Source organism: Lampetra fluviatilis, chromosome 32 (genome assembly GCF_964198595.1).
Source record: "Lampetra fluviatilis chromosome 32, kcLamFluv1.1, whole genome shotgun sequence".
Taxonomy (NCBI): Eukaryota; Metazoa; Chordata; class Hyperoartia; order Petromyzontiformes; family Petromyzontidae; genus Lampetra; species Lampetra fluviatilis.
The window spans coordinates 5,556,036-5,567,847 of NC_136306.1; the positions used below are offsets into that span (position 1 = coordinate 5,556,036).

General features: G+C 49.5%; 1 protein-coding gene across 2 annotated transcripts in view; it reads right to left on the minus strand.

Annotated features, from left to right (window-relative positions):
• LOC144943679 (neuronal cell adhesion molecule-like) overlaps positions 1-4,849 on the minus strand; it is a 168,836-nt gene extending 163,987 nt beyond the window's left edge. The window contains exon 1 of one of the 2 annotated variants that reach the window (XM_078871386.1): positions 4,762-4,849. The gene's annotated coding sequence lies outside the window, so the exon portion shown is untranslated. The remainder of the gene's footprint in view (positions 1-4,761) is intronic. The other variant, XM_078871387.1, reaches the window with a different exon arrangement.
• Between the last annotated feature and the right edge of the window lie 6,963 nt (positions 4,850-11,812).

Genomic DNA, 11,812 nt, shown 5'->3' on the forward strand with positions numbered 1-11,812 from the left:
AACCTAGAGGAGGCCCAGGACCGGCCCCGATATTGCTCACCGCTCTGATATCAGCCATGAATAGAAACTATGACACAAATAAATTAAAGTTAAATATTTCCATTCCATGAGCATGTTGTTTTAGACTGATCACAACGTACAGAGACAACATTTAAGCTAGAGAAACATTAAACAGACGTAGGATGACTATACTGTAGTAGTTATATGTAAACAGAGAAGGATATATGATATCAAATCTAATTGCAAGTGCAGTTATAAGCAAGTGACAGGTCGGCATAACATCATTTGGTGACACTGCGTTGGCAGTGATGCATAAGCACATATATAAGAACCCTGTGACCGTTATCAGGAAAAAATATATAAACAGACGACGTTTAGGGCAATGGACCTCCTTCATGCCAAACAGATAGAGTTGACAATAAGGGCTGGTGACTGCACTTTACACCATGGGACCTGATGAGAATTACATGAAAAAAAACTGTTAGTAGCTGTTAGTATTTTTTTTTATATTGATGTGGTCATTGGGCCCAGGAATGCACTTGCAGGTGATGGTTGTGACTTAACTATTTAATTTGTTTTATTTTATCTGGTAAGGCCCACTGAGCTATATAGCTCTTTGTCAGCAGCGACCTGGCCACAAATGATAGCTCAACGAAGTGGTTTATCACGTGGAGATGTATAGTAGCCAAATACTCTAACCGCATGTTTCCAAATGTGCAGGGAAAAACTGGAGGACCTGGAGAAAAATCCACGCGACCACGGGGAGAAGATGCAAACTAAAAATATACAGGCGTCAAGGTCGGGATCGAACCCACGACTTCCTGTATACCAGGCGACGTAGTGAACATCTCGTTACCGTGGCGTCCCTGCTAACCCACGACTTCCTGTATACCAGGCGACATAGTGAACATCTCGTTACCGTGGCGTCCCTGCTAACCCACGACTTCCTGTATACCAGGCGACATAGTGAACATCTCGTTACCGTGGCGTCCCTACTAATCCACGACTTCCTGTATACCAGGCGACATAGTGAACATCTCGTTACCGTGGCGTCCCTGCTAACCCACGACTTCCTGTATACCAGGCGAGATAGTGAACATCTCGCCACTATGGCGCCCCTGCTTGACGACACACTTGATCAAACCTTCCCACAATGCACCGTGCCAGCAAATAATTGTACAATAAAATGTTTTGTATGCACGGCACAGTGCAAGGAGTTTATTTTAAAGGCCGCACGTGCGGTCTTGACCTTTGGCCGACACCAACTCGGCGGTGCTGGGCTCTTGTCTGCGCCAGACGAGCCCAGACGCACCACAGGTTGTGCGGCTCTCACGGTGGAGGGGAGGGCTGGGTGGCGGTAAAGCGTGGGGGTAAAGCGTGTTTTACCGCGTCGTTGTTGTTGTTATACCGTGTTTCTCGCGTTGTTGTTGTTGTTGCGCCTGGTGTCATGGGGTAGCGCCGCGGACTTGCGATGGCACAGGTCGCCCGGTTGTAAGTACGTATGCGTGTTGAATTTCTTTCGCGCCGTACATATAGCCAACCGTGCTAATCGGCGGTGGGGATTCGACCTCGTGGCGCGACAGTTGAAAGTTCAAACGAACGCCAACCGCCTCTGTCCAGCCAGCGGTATTCACGGTTGCGACGGGGTCGATCGACTGGCAGGTCACCTGCGCTCTGATTGGGGCGGAGTGTGAGGGTGACTCCCACGTCTTCCGAGACGTCTCGCCAAGCGTGGAAGAGTAGGCCAAAACAGGCTCGAGAGGGAGTTCTCTGGAGCTCCCTTCTCGTGGAAGAGGCCTTGTCGCCAGCGGTGATGTGCGAGGTTGCTGGACTGCACCTGAACCCTTGAAACTGTATTATTACTGTCGTTTTCTTGGTTCTTTCGGTAAAGTCTTTACCGAAAGAACTAAGAAGAGGAATCCCTGCAGTCACGAAAGCTTTAAATCGAAATTACTGTCGTTGTTATTGATGGTGACGGCGGCGATTATGATGAAAAAGGCGACGATGATGGTTGGTAATGATGATGATGATATTGTCCCGCCCAGAACAATTGTGAATGCGGAGGCATGCAGCGTGTGACTCACGGCGTCGTCGTGTGCACGCTACCGCCGCGTAAAGATTTCACCCCGCGGCGCCGAACGCACAATACAGGCGCAAATAACGGCGGTGGCGACGGCAGATTTGCAAGCACGTCGTAGATACTCGCAAAACAACGCCGCTCGCGAACTCCGTCAGGCCGGTGAGGTTAAACGGTCGAGTTACTAAAGTGTCAGGACCAGTAGTAGGTGGGCGGGTGGGTTGGTAAGTGAATAGGTAACCAGATAGGTAGATATGTATGCATGTTGAACTTCTTTCGCACCGTTCGTACGAGGATAGAGGAAAACAGGCAAGCTGGTAGGCAGGCAAGCAGGAAGGTATACGGGTGGGTAGGAGGTTGTATAGGTAAGTACTTAGGTAGATAGGTAGGTGGGTGGGCAGGTAAGTTAATGTGTTGGAAGAAGGGTATGTAGGTAAGTGGTTTAGTGATCAGCCAGAGAGACAGGAAAACAGGCAGGTCAGTTTACAGGCAGTTGCGGACTTATGTTGGGCAGTGGATATGTAAATAGGGAGGCAGGTGACAGAATCACGCAATAAAACTACGCATTCCGCTCAAACTCATCTCACAGACACACTGCATCTTAACCAAAAATAACTCAAAAACAATGGACAGCGCTTAGCCGTATCGGCACAAACCACGGACGATTCAGACACCTGATGCACAATTGGAAATTACTCTCTCCTATATGCACGTGAATGTGGTGGGTGAGCGAGTGAGCGAGTGAGTACGTTTGTGTGTGCGTGAGTGGGTGAGTGAGTGGGTGAGTAAATGAGTGAATTTGTGAGTGGGTGAGCGATTGGGTGGGTGGATGAATTGGTGGATGAGTGGGTGAGTTAATGGGTGCGTGGGTGGGTGGGCGAGTAAGTGGGTTAGTGAATGGGCCAGTGAGTGAGTGGGTATATCTTAAGACAATCGAAAGGCTAAATCGTTTAGCAGTTTCTCTTCATTGGCCATACATCACCACCACCACCACCATCATCGACACTCAAAAAACAACGTTGACGTGGCCGCCCCCTTTACAAATCAGGTAGCGGCAGCGGCAGCCGTGGGTGGCGGGCGGGGGGGGGATTATACAGCAAAGTCTCCTTTACGACCCCGAACGTGCGACTTGAGCACGTGTGCAAACAAGCCCACCTGGCTTCGCGATTTCACAATCTCACAGTCGCGGGCCACGCGCACCTGCGCAGAAACGGCTCGCCCCGTGGTGTGAAGCGGCGCTCTCCGCTTCAGCGCATCGCGGGCCGCGTTTGTGTTTAGGTCAGCGGAGAGGCTGACGAGCGGACCGCATAGGCAGCTAGAGAGGTACATCTCATCTGACCACGTGCTTATTTCCTTCATTAAAATGCAAATAAATGTATAACATTTTTGACATGCGTTTTTCTGGATTTTTGTTGTTGTTATTCTGTCTCTCACTGTTCAAATGAAGCTACCATTAAAATTATAGACCGATCATTTCTTTGTCAGTGGGCAAACGTACACAATCAGCAGGGGATCAAATACTTTTTTCCCTCACTGTAGGTCGGTAGGTGTGTGAGTGAGTGGGTGGGTGGATGAGTACTATAAACTACTATATTCTTGGGTCTTTCGGTAAAGTCACGAAGATGGGTTCAAAGAATATAACAAAAATAACAACAAAAACGACGACGTTTCGATCGCTTGTGTCGGAAACGTCTGCTGAGATCGGATGCACTCAGGGTGATTTTGTCACCAACCCATATCTGAGAACCCCCCCCCCCCCAACGATTCTCCCCGATTCAAACGAACATTGCACCGTGATTATTTTCCACTTGAAGCCTTGAGCCAGTGGTGGAAATTCCAACGTCCAGTGGTTGGTGATAGTTTGTCCATAGGACATCCAGTGTCGCGTTGCCACCCCAATGTCCGTCCCGGTGAAACTGCCTCCAATCGAAAGCTCGTCTTTTTCCCGATTGCATCCAGAGCGCTGCCCTGCCACGCTCTGCAAAGAGCCTCCGAGTTGTGTTACCCTCTCTTGCCATCATCTTCCACATGCGCGCCCGCATTCAAACGCCAAAGCCGCGCTACTCATGTCATGAGAAACACCCTGGAGAGACGACTGGCCGTGAAGAACAGAATGCAATCCCGTTCGAGTCGCGGTTCGAATGTGTATATGGCATCGAAATGCAGGACACGACCGCGATTCTCAACTGGTATACAGGATGGTCGTGGGTTCGATCCCGACCCTGACACCTTTTCTCCGGGTCCTCCGGTTTTTTGCCTCCACATTCAGAACAACTGGCTGCTATAAATTTCCACATGATAAGAAACATTGTTAAGCTATCATTTGTGGCCAGGTCGCTTCTGATAAAAAGCTATATAACTCAGTGAGCCCTGGTCAAATATTTTTTGCTATTGATTTGGGCGCGAGACTGGGTAAGCAACGTACGACTGGAGAATAACACTCGCCACCCATGCGGATGACAGAGAGCGTCGCGGGAGAACGCGGCGGGGTGGGTGGGGGGCTGGCTCTCAGTTGATGCTCACAGCGCGTTGGGAGCGACACGGTCGGGACATCGTGGCGATCGAGCGCAACGCAACAGCAAGAGACAACACCATCTCAAGAGCGGCGCAAATCGGCGGGCGGGCGGCGCTGGGCAGATCAGGCGCGGCACAATGCGGGTGTACGCAGCTCCTTCTATATTTACCTGCGGGCCGACGGTTATCGACAGGTAGCGGAAAGAAGCCTCCCTTTTGTCCACGAACGCCCGACGTCAGAGGCCGCCTCTTATCGAAGCCCCGCGAGACCAGCAGCAGCAAAAGACGCGCGTCTTCTAATACACCCCCAGCGGGCGGTCGACGATCGGACGCTCCGCGAGCATGGGGGGGTGGGGGTGCATGTGCCTACTGCGGCGTCTGTAAAAAGAGTCTACACTCAAGGGAGCCTTCTTCTCATTGGCTACCGCTCAGATATGAGCCACCGTGTGTGTTTTGTTTGCAGTTGCCGTACCCTACCTCCCTCCCTCTCCTTCCTCTCTCTCTCTCTGTAAATGAGGTCAATGGGCTAAGCAAGTCAGCCTTGTCTAAGAATTAAAGACACCCCTGACTTGGAGATAAAGAGAGGTTTAGCTAAAAACAAACTGAGATTAAAACAAATCCAAAGCAGTTCGTTGTGTTTTTTTGTTGTTGTCGGTGTAATCTTAACTTAGAGCAGAAGGGAAAAAAAACAATCATCCAGAATAGTCCTGCCAGTCGCTTCTTCTGAACACGCGAGCGTAAACCACCGCTACGCGAATTCCGCTCGTGCTCGCAGAAGCGGCTTTTGGCTGAGAGCCGTCGAGCAAAGACGGTGGTGGTCACCGCATCGCGCGCTTTCAGATGCGCTTCCGCGACCGTCTGGAACGCTCTCTTCCTTCCGCTGCCACTGGAGATATGCACTTTTAAATAGTTTAGATTGAAAACTCACCTCTTTAGAACTGCTTTTGTGTTTAGTTTGTTGTCCTTCCCCCGCATCGCCGATTAGCATGGTTGGCTACGTACAGTGCGAAAGAAGTTCAACACACATACAAGGCAAAGATCCCCCATAAAGCCTTGAGCGGGAATCGAACGTGGGTGGGCAGATTCGTAGCGCAGCGCGCTAACCGCTACACTCGATATCACTTTGTCACTGATGTTAACAGCGGCTGGGAATTAAACTGAGGTGTCCGGGTTTGTAGAACAGAGCACTAATTACCGCATCACCATCACCACTTCTCACTGCAGTACCAATACAAAGACAAAGATTCCTGTATAGCCTCAACACACATTTGGGGCAAGTGATCTTAGCGATTGCCTATGAAGGCCGGCACAGCACACGAGGGGGTGGGTGGCCAGCACTACTCCCGTCCGACTTTGTCTCCCAAGTGGCGATGTTTACACACCGCACTAGGTACTCATTTTAGGCTGAGTCGACCCAGGTAAGGTCCAGGACCGGTTCAGGCAATCATCACCGGTGTTGGCCTTAAAGTGGGAATCGAACTCAGGTTCGTAGGGCACCGTGCTAATCACAACACTTCCGCTCCACCATTCGTTGTTGCTACCTCAACACGAGAGCGCTCATACACTGCCAAGACGCTTTATAGCAGCCCTGGTGTCAGCTTGCCACTCGCTGTGCAAACAGAGCACCATTGATTATTAGCGGGGTGTCTTCTTCTCTGCTCGTGATGCCCACTTGCCCTGTTTGTCTACAGCGATGCAGGCCACAAATATGCGATCTCAAGATAAGGCAACAGAGCTTCAGCCCTGCAACGTCTTGCTCAAGTCACTGCTGGCAGAAGGGCCTCCAACACGCAGAGAGGTAGCTTCTAAGACATACCTTCCAGGGAAGATATTTAGCCGACCTCTTCCAAGACGTTGGACCAGAGACATCTTGGAAGAGGTGGGAGTAACCACACTATGACTGTGACTGAACCATTGTTTTGGTGTACCGCTGGCTGGAGAGACGTGGGCGCGGGAGATATAACCCGCGACCCTGTGTGTGTGCGCGCATTCATTGCAAGCCCCCAGTCTGCTGACCATCCCGACCACCGTGGCAGGGGTCGCGCTGTGGTATCTCGTAACGTGACATAATCATCCGCTCATTAGACAAGCACGAGGACAAAACGCACGCTGGAAAGAATCAGAGTATGTATTCATAGTGGAGAAATCCGATGAGCTATGAAGCTCTTTTTTTAAAGATGTCCAGCAGGGGCGGGTAAGAACGTTACAACGACAAACAGTAAAACACCATGATAGTAGTGCACAGTATAAGACATGTAAACAAATCATCCAAACACGTACTGTACAAATAACAATAAACCATCCCCATCCCACCAGCCAAAGTCCACTGAGGTGTTCACTTATTTTCCTAAATTAATTCATTCATATTATGTTTTTGGTAAAAATTTAGCCCCACCAAAGAAAGCATCGCAATCCTTTACAGTATGAATTAAACGAAGGTAGTCCTACCTATACAATGAAGACACACGTAAAAAAAACCCCATCAAAATGAGGGGACATACTCAAGGAAAAGCGAAAAAGGATTAAACAAAAATTGTCTTGCAGAGTTTCCTGAACTGTTCGGTGCTCGGTGCCAATCTGAGGGCCGGCAGAGGAGAGATCCAACCAACATCTTAGGCGCCGCACTCAAGAAGGCCCCTGCTACCGCCCGGCGTAGAATGAAACATTCCAGGTTGAGCGCACGGGGGCCTTGTCTGAGGTGTGTATCTATCAGGCGTCTGGGGGACCAAACGGGACTGCTGGTACTGAGGACCAAGGCGGTTTTGTGCTTTGTAAGTCAATACAGCTAACTTACATTGTACGCGATGGCTGACTGGTAGCCAGTGCAGATTACGGAGGATTGGTTGTATGCGCTAGACACGGCTAACACGTCTTAAGCATGCGGACAGCCGCATTCTGCACCAGCTGCAGTTTCCGAAACAGTCCACGAAGCAGCTCGGCATACAAAGAATATCAGTAATCCAGACGCGTTAACACAAAGGCGTGGACACAAATGATAGCTCAACAAAGTGGCCTATCATTTGGACATTTATAGCAAGCAAATTTCTTTAAATAATCTCGATGCATGTTTCTAAATGTGGAGGGCAAAACCCGAGGGCCAGGAGAAAAATCCACGCTACCACGGGGAGAACATACAAACTCAAAATATACAGGCATCAGGGTCGGGGATCGAACCCCCGACCTCCTGCATACCAGGCGAGGGAGATAACATCACACCACCGTGGCGCCCATTTACTAATTAAATAAAGAGTGACGCAGAAGCCATGAATCTGCTTAATGCTGCTGCCTTGGTTGTTTTGCAAATAGAAGATGGCCCAGCAGGCACATTTACCCGTGACGACGGTGACGTCTGGCAACAACAATTTGCCCTAAAATTAGCCTGGTGCAATTTTAGTGCAATGGGCTCCAAAGGCCGACGAAAAAAAAAGAAACCTGCAAGGGAGCTCAGTAGTCCTCTCACACGTGCCACTGTGCCGGCTGGTCGCAACAACAACAAAAAAACCGGCATGACCACTTTTACAAATCTCGATTCGGTATCAATTCCTCTCGAGCGAATCAACGCGCTAACCGAGTCTAGGATTCAGAGGAAAATAATCGGAGTTGACCTCGAATGAGCTTTGGTTGTTGTGTCCCTATCAATTCGCCTGTTTTACAGCCCTCCTGGTAAAACTATAAAGATAAAAACCACGAACAATGTTTTTTTTTGTCCAGGTGAGGCCCACTGGGGGTGGGCGGTAGGGGATTTGAGAGACTCGCACCTGTTTCAGCTGCCACACCGGGAGATGGGATCGAATCGGGGACCTCTGGATTGAAAGTCCAGTGGTGCTGACCATTGGACAACATTTGAAATGCAATAAATCCGGGCAAAAATGTAAACATATATAATGCATAAGCAAAGAAGGCGAAGTAAAGAGGGTGAATTCCCCTTAAGTATTATAAATATACATGAAGCGTAATTTAATATCTGGAAAGGAAAGTGAGCTTGAGGCAAGTAGAGGCAGTGGAGCAGATTGCATAAAGTGCAGTACAATGTAAACAAAGCTTCAGGAAGTTGCCGTGCAGCTGAGATTTTGCTTCACTCCCTTCGTTTGCTGCCTGGAGCCCTCGACGCGTTTGGGTCAGAGAAGTCGTCAGCGTCCGCAAAGAGTCCGGAGAGAAGATTAAATTCGCGACGGTTACGTTCTGACAGCTCTTCTCACGCGTTTTCCCCTGATTTACCGCGGTCGTTTATGAATGCGCATTTTCTCCCCGCGCCGTTTATATGGGGGGGTGGGGTTGCTGTTGAATTCGCGTTTGCCTCTTTGTGTTTAAGATGAAATCTAATTCGAACCATCTGGCCGTAGCCGCTGCATCGACTGGAAAATTGGAAAAGTTGCGTTCATCGCATTGCCCGCGCAAAGTGTTCGTTGTCCGCTCCAGCTTATACATTTACTCGCATTTAATGAACCGCCCGATACCTGTGCACGTGATCGCGTTTCTCAGATGCATTTCTGACGACGCGTCAGAGCGCAGCGCTCCGAAAGTTCCTTCCCCGAGAACTTTTTTTTGCAGTCCGCCGCTGGAGGAAGGCGCGAAGTATGCCAATGTTTGCTGGGACTTCTTTCGCATCGTGCGTCGGCAATCGTTGTCAATCGGTGAGGGTGTTGGGTGGGGGGAGGACAACAAACTGAACACTAAAGCCGTGGTGGGTCATTGGGCATTGTTTGACCATGCGTCTGCCCTGCTGGTCAGTGGAGGTCAGTAAAGATGGGGGGCGGGGGGGGGGGGCGGGGGGGCAGGTGGGTCTAGAACGGGCACAGATGTCACTCGCGACTGATATTAGCCGTGACTAAGAATCAAACTTGGATCGACGTTTTTTTTTTATTGTGAAGTGCGCTAACTACGGTACCACCGTATACATGAAAGATAATGTACGGTGTATATTTTATCATGATTATCATTGTGATTTTATTATGACGATTATGATTATTACGTGCATTAATGCTGGACATCCCCTATAACCGGAAGGGCTTTCATCCCAATTACAATCCGGCTTTGGGAGTCATGCTCTCCGCGTATATTGAGCAGATTTTTCACAAATGTATTTTTTTAATTCCCAATGATGACCCAAATGTTGTTAGACAAGTCACGAGGAGGTGAAGTCGCCTCCTCGTGTAACTCCCTCAGCCAGCAGAGTCCTCCCAATGAGATTGGGGAAACTGGGATCAGAAGATTATTTATTTGTTCGTATTTCTGTGTTTCGGTGCCATTTCTCAATTCGATTATGAATTTTAGATGTTGCTGGTTAGTAGGGGTTAGCATTCGCTTAGCAGCGGCTTTATACGGGATTTGGTCCTCATATATAATTAATGTACAGCATTATGGGATGCTATTAGCATGAATGACGCTATATAAAATGAAAGTAGAAAATTACGTGTTTATTTATTTTATGTAAGCTTGTTAGCCCAAGAAAACCTCACGTATAATCTGATAACACCAGACAATGTCTTCTGTACTAACCGCTACAGGCACCTCTCTGTTTAATCCACTGCTGGATGAGGGCTTTCCTACACCTCCCCCCCTCCCCCCATTGTGGACCATTACGGATAATCGACCAAGCTTCAGTGCAGAACAACAGCAGAGTTTGAGGTGCACCGCCCACATCGCCTACGACAACGACGACGACTACACCCGTCTTCGTCTTGCGCATGGGGGTCACTCATTCTTTCGTAATACATCGTGATGTCAGGCAATCATGGCCCTTCTTTGTTCTTCTTCTTGTTCCTTCAAAGCGGCAGATTAAAGGTGTAATTTTAGATTTGTTGACCACTCAATTGCCTGTTCAGAAGCAGAGTGGATCTCGCCCATCGCCCCCCTTTAAAGGAGCGGAGACAGCAGCCAGCGGCGGCGGAGTGTCCACGGTGTGGGTCGACGGTCCGGGATCGGTGGCCGTGCCACTCGCAGGCCGCCGAATCTTTGTCGGCGCCATTCGTGGCATCAGGTGGCCGCATCGGTCACATGGCCCGGTCCCGATTCTGTTGATGGCGGTGTGGAAGGGTGACACCGGGAGGGTCGACGGGAGGTTCCCGCGTGAGATGTTTATATTCTTAGGTTTTTTTCCGGTAAAGTCACGTTTACCTACGTGACTTTACCGAAAAAACCTAAGAATATGAATACTTGCAGTCACGAAAGCTTCAAATCTAGAATGAGATGTTTATCTTTGACGTCGGCCGCAGTCCAGACTTGCTGCACTGCTCAGGCTCGAACCCTGCTCAGCATCAGAGAATCTGACGGAGATCGGGCGCATTCCACGTGTCATAGGCCTGGGGGGGGGGGCCCTCTCCTGCTGGAACGCAGACGATTGTTTGCGCAGACGATTGTTTGAGACCTGGCCTGGCTCGCTCCTCCTCGTCCCAGCGGCGCCGACTCATTGTCTCTCCCGCACGCACGCCCATTGCGAGCCCATTGCAGGCTCACTGCAGGCCCATTGCGATCCACGTGATCACTTTTGAGACCATGTTTTTTTTAATGACCCCCGGTGCCAATGACAAAAATCGCCCTGAAAGTGCCCGATGCCCCTCAGTACTTTGGAAGCTAAGTGGAGTTGAGACCTGGTTAGTACTCCTGTTCTCGCTTGTTAGTTTGTGCAATTTTCATTTTGTCTTTTGTTTTGCTACTGCTGCCGCTGCTTACGCAGCAGCACGGATCTCCCGTGGAAAGTAGCCGGACAACTGGTGACACGGGACCATCATCACCTGTGTAACAATTCGACATAAACTCAAACAGCTCCCATACTTCTTAGTTTTTCTTCCCTCTCTGAAAACGATCAAATATTTATTAATTTTGTTTTCAACAACGCTTTCAATACCTTGTAGAATGACGCTTTATGAATGTTACGTATTCATAATTACTATCAGTACTCGGATGGGAGACTGGATGAAAACACCAAGCGTTGCAGGTGCGGGAACGTGAAGTGGCCGAGAGATGGCAGAACAGCGATGGATTCCTCAATCTATCCGTGCAAAGTTTTGGGTTACTCCCTTGAGCGTATGGCGCGGTGGGGTTTTCTCCAAGTTCTCCAGTTTCCTCGCACGCACAGAGCCAAACGCTCGTTTGCTGAGTTTGGCCAAACATCTCTGTGGTAGCAGGACCCTCTTGGAAAAGAGTCTAGAGACTCAGCGAGGCTTTTCCTGGGTAAGTCTGGGTGCCACCGTGGCGAGATGTTAACTACGTCACCTGGTC